Genomic DNA, 6114 nt, shown 5'->3' on the forward strand with positions numbered 1-6114 from the left:
GTTGGACCTATATATTTTGTATATAAGTGACAGATGGTCGCGTGCTCGTCGCAAGCGATGCACCTGTTGCTTTAAAGAGTTTAAAAGTTTTAAAAGATATAAATGCATATTACATTTGCATATCTCAGTAATTCAGTCAGCAATTATAAACGCAAAGTGAAATTCCGAAATCTTTCTACCAATCAGGCATGACTAATGTAAAACGCAGAAAAAATAGCTATAACGTTTTCCCATAATTAAAAATTATCTGGGATAAACAATTTCAAGCGTGAAAACCGTTTGTGACTCCACCTATCTACACAGACAGCGGTCAGATATGAGAGAGAGAGAAATAGAGAGAGGGGGTAGCCTACACGAAAGGGGCGCAGGGGTAGCTAGCTGTTCCACCCGAACCTCACGAATGCTTGAAGCTCTTGAACACTATCAACCATTATTTAAAATTAAAATATCAAATCATAACATAGGGACCCACTCTTTGTTACTTTGGCGCTACTTAATTTGTTTGGCCAATATTGTTCAATATCAACCTCTCAAGTTTCAGTAAGAGATATTGGAAAGTCGTGACTGGGAGAACCGATCCGTGGATCCGTGGACATTTAGTTTGAGATTATTAAACCTCTCACGATGGCAGGTGTGTGGACTGAATTCTTGCGCTAGCACGAAACCTTGAGACTGAGAAAGCAGCAAACTGGCCATTAACTGGACTTAGGTGGGCTGAACAAGGTGTCTGTGGTGCACCTTGCTTTTAATGAGAAAGCATTCATCATTTCGAGTGAATTCTGCTGTGTACAGGTACGATCTTCCTCCTCCTCCTCTTCGTCACCTCCTGCGCTTCACCAAGGACAGATCCAAACATAACACCTGCACCTGTGGGGACATCATAAATGGAAGCTGATTTCTCACCAACTCCAAAGCAAAATCAACTTTGCAACCTTGAAACAAGTTGCACAAGGCTTTGATTTTCTGCCAAATCGTTTCATCACAGGTAAGCAAGCATGCATTTATTTACGCGCCACAGTGTGCACGTATTTGCGCACACTTTGGTTAATTTTAAAATTAATTGCATGTCAGACTGGTTGTGTTTACCACCCCAGGCGAAGTGCTTATTATGTTAGGGAACAATTTCTTACATGCAGCAATAATCAGAGCAAGGCAAAGTGCCGGAGAATTGCCTTATCGCGCGCGTGCACGGATGCTTTGGCATTTATTGAGCACAAACCTGTCGTGCGATAGAATACAAACAGGACAGGCTTGCGTTTGAATGTCAATGAGGTGTTGCTCCTTTGTTGACTATAAATGCACTTGATATTAAAGCACTAAAGAAGTGTGATTGACAATCTGACACGCTCAACTCTCTGATCAACTTATTACAAAGAAAGGTAGGATCAGCACATCACTTAAAGGAAACAAGTAATGCACTATGCAAACATATATTAGGTTTGCAACTCATTGCTTTTCTTTTATCATAATTGGGTATTGCCTTATATTTAGAATTGAATATATATATATATATATATATATATATATATATATATATATATATATATACATTTTAACGTTACTGGATTAACACAAATTTGTAAAACTCAGTTCATGTTTAATATTTCAGATAAATGTTGGACACACGTGGAAGTTGAAACCATCCTCCAGAAAAATTTTCAGGCTTTTACGATTTCTCTGGTTGATGCATTTCATCAAGGTGCTTATGTGTTAGATTTCTGTAATGAAATCCATTTATTCAAGCAAATACTTAAAACTGTTGAATATGAAGACAGTCAAATCATTAAAATCATACCACCTTAAAAAACAACAAAGCAATTGCAGTGACACAGTTTTATCAATTCTCTTATGTTTGTTCTGTTGAAACCAGTTCAAGAGAGAAAAACACTGAGCCTTCATTAATAATTATATTAATGTCATAGGAATAGCACAACCCTTCCTTTGAACACCTTTCATAATATGTGAAATGGCATTTACATGCCATTCTCCTGTTGAGAAAGAAACTTCTTGCAAAACTTAACACCTTGTTCTGTTCATCCGCTGAGTTTGAATCTGAATAGTGTAAAGCATCCATAGCAACCCATAGAGCAAAGCTGATTGGACGTGCTGAGATAAACATCTCATAGTTAATTTGCTCCATGTCTGTGAATGCTTTTGTCCTTGGCAACCTAACCAAGCCATTCAACAGTCTGACTGAGCTCCAGAAGTTATCAATGAAACCAAAGTGAGTACTATAAAAAGGAAATAGGACTTTAATTGTACGTGAAGGTGTGTGGGAAAAAAGATTATATGAATGTAATCTTTTTACACTGATATATGTCACAGACATTAAATCACTTCATTTAAACTTATCAGCAGTCAAGCTGACGGTGAGCCCAGACTGGTAAAATCCCTTCTGGTCTACACATTAATGCTGCCAAGACAAGAGAATCAAGGGAATTCATTCTTCCACAAGCGCTGAATTCCAGCATTATGTGCTTCCCTTGGTTACTTGGGCATTTATCTATGGATTTCATGGCCAAAATAACCTGGGGTTAGAGACTGGATCCATGTGGTGTGCTCCTCAATCAGATTACACTGAAAAATAAACACAATAAAATTAAGCCCATTAATAACAATTATCGCCATAACCTGACGGAGAAGGTTCATTCTCCCATCCGATATGAGCATTAATTCAATACATTTTATTGCATGTCATTAAGTAAAATGTATGATCTCATAAAGATTTATATACTGATGTAATTATTAGATTTATTATATTAAACTATGCTGATATCATCGGTAGCTATGAATCAGATTTGTTGGACTTTACTATAGGGTCTGCAAAAAAAAAAAAAAAAACTTGATTTCTACATTTGCTGCTTAATTTAACAACATATTTAAAATCAAAGCAGTATTATTTGTTTGATTTAACTGTTATGTTGTGTTTTGGTCATTTTGACCTGGAGATGATTTCCTTTTTTTTCTGAAAATGCGAGTTAATTTTATTGCATTTAACTAAAATGTACTGGCTTTGCTCACACAAGATATAACATCTTGCCAAACATTTGTTTAAATAAATTTTGTTTGCAAACTTATGTTTTAGATATTGTTACACAAAACTGGGTTCAGTCTTTTCATCTAATTTTCTTTTAATTGGCACAGGTTATGTATTTCTTTCTGGAACTGAATGATCATATTAATTTGAGTTTACGCACCTTAGCTTTTGAATCAACATTGCCAAAATTATCCACAAATAATGCCCTTTTTTCCCTATTAAAGCCTGAGATACATAAGCTCAAATCAATGAGGTCTATGATCAATCAGCTCCAAAAAGAAATGCAAAACCTGTGCTAATTGAAAGCTGATGAAAGATTGAATCCAAGATTTGGTGATGATGACAGATTTACAAGTCATTTTTAAACGGCCGGTCATTTTCGATCATGAACAATAAATTAGGTAAAGAATTTTCAGCACAGCCAAAGAATTAAATCAAATCATTTTGACCGCTTGTCATTTTGTTCATGTTTTACTTCCTTTGTGATTTATAGTGCACTGATTGCAGCGCTGTGCCTCTGGAGCAACCTTGGTTGAAGTGCCTTATTCAAGAGCACAGTAATGATGGCTCCTCTCAATAACTCTTCAGTTAACAGTTTTCCCCCAAGTGTCAAACCTGAGATGTTGACATAAAAACCTAAAATATACTTCAATATTTATGCTTGAGGACACCGTGTGGCCTTAAACTTGAGTGAATGTTCATTATTCAAGCGAGACCTCTGTGTTTTACTGATGTACTAATATCCAGACCTCTGTTCATTACCATAGGCTGGTTCATTACCTTGACAGTTTTCTCTTGTCCAGCGAACAGAGGGTCCCCGTTGCGTCCATCTGTTCCAGAGAAGAGGGAAAACCATGATTAGTTTTTAATGTCATTTAAATGTTTTTTGTGGTTTTGGTCAACTGTTGGTGAAATTTAGAAACCTGCGAACTAATTATAACCGTGATGTTTTGTTTGGGGACTGAGAGAGACCGGCACATTTTTATTAGCTAAAGAAAACATCTACACTTTCAGAAAAAAAAGCTATAAGGCTGTCACTCGGGCGGTACCCTATAGAACGAACTTTAAAATGTATATCTCTGTGCCTTAAATGCTAAAGAGTACTAGTAGGTCATTAAATGTATGTATTAGTATATGTGACCCTGGAGCACAAAACCAGTCTTAAGCTGCTGGGGTATATTTGTAGCAATAGCCAAAAATACACTGTATGGGTCAAAATTATTTATTTTTCTTTTATGCCCAAAATCATTAGGATATTAAGTAAAGATCATGTTCCATGAAGATATTTTGTACATTTCCTACAGTAAATATAATAAAACATATTTTTTTATTATTAATATGCATTGCTAAGAAATTAATTTGGACAACGTTAAAGGTGATTTTCTCAATATTTAGATTTTTTTGCCCCCTCAGATTCCAGTTTTTCAAATAGTTGTATGTCAGCCAAATATTGTCCTATCATAACAAACCATACATCCATGGAAAGCTTGTTTATTCAGCTCTCAGATGACGGATCTTGAAAAAAACTACCCTTACGACTGGTTTTGTGGTCCAGGGTCACATATATTATTACTTGTTTCAGTACATATTAGTACCTTTCGAAATGGTACCACCCTAGCGACGGGTTTGTACTTTTACTTCTGGGAGTGTAAAATTGAGATATTAGATTGATATGACATGATACAATATGGCTTGATATGACTTTGCACAAATCAACTTTGCGGTACTATCAACTATCATTTACACCGTCTCCAAATTTATTTGTAAATTTATCTTTGATTTATGAAAAATGTGTCAATGAATAACTACAAACCAATATTTGTTGGTCCCAAATCAGATAGCTGCCCAAATCAACTCAGTCACTAATTTGCAGCCTTGTTACCATTTTTGCCATTTTGTCGGTGCTTGCATATTTATTTATTTATTGTTTCATTTTATTTACTTATTTACTAATAAAAAACCATTTCAAACTCTGTTTTGTACTTTTAAATAATTAGTGTAACAATAAATCAATAAATTACAGTTTTCTGAAGATTGAGCTCAGGATCTGAAAAATGCATTTTTATGAAGCCCTGACATTACAAAGAATGAACTTTATTGACTTGCTAGAATCCCTCAGTTTAATCCACCTATGATAACAGATCTTGTATTAATTAGAATACATGTATATCTTTATCACACTGCATTGCCGCCAAAACCCACCCACCCACTTTTTCTTGTTTCCATGGTAACAAAAGTTAAGGAATAGAAACCTAATAAACAAGATGTTGCCTCATTACACCAGCAGGAAGGGTACAAGAGGGCAAACACCGGGAGCATACGTTATCTTAAATGTAATCTAATATGGCATTTTTGAAAACTTAGTGGTGTCCAGAGGCTCATAAGAACATCTCCTTCACATTCAAATGTTCAAATCATATTCATCATCATATCTAAGCCATAAAAGGCATAAAACATTCCATTTATAAATATATACTGCATTATTTATAACTGTTTTGCTGTGCAATTTATATTTATATCTTGCACTATAGAAGAGGGTAAACTTGCTAGTGACTCAAAAATGATTCAGAATCAAATGGCAAAACTGGAAGAAAAAAAATGTGAAAGAAACATATGTTAGATTTTATAATTAAGTGCTGGCTAAGAAAAGCATCAGTATAACTATTGCTCATTATTTTTCAAAACCCTTAACCCTGACTATTAAAATTTGGCATGTAACTCATCCTGCACCATATGTGCTTCAGACGTAAATGAGACTTCAAATTGTGCCGCTTGTTGTAAAGAGATGTACTGTTACCCTTCAAAGCAGTCTGATTCAATGTATTTGATCTGACAAATAATGAAACGTGAAATAAAAACAAACAGCCTTACACAGAATGAAGAATCAGAGTCATATCTTGAGATCAGGACTAGAAAGTTTGTTTATAAAATATATATAAACAAACACACATAAATGTCAGAAAATACACCATACCAGCTACATCTAGTCAATTCTAAAGCCATAATTAATGCCAAACAAAGAGAACTATCCCAAACCAATGTAGAAAAGGCTCTTTAAAAACATACACCATCGGAAA

Source organism: Carassius auratus, chromosome 36 (genome assembly GCF_003368295.1).
Source record: "Carassius auratus strain Wakin chromosome 36, ASM336829v1, whole genome shotgun sequence".
NCBI lineage: Eukaryota > Metazoa > Chordata > Actinopteri > Cypriniformes > Cyprinidae > Carassius > Carassius auratus.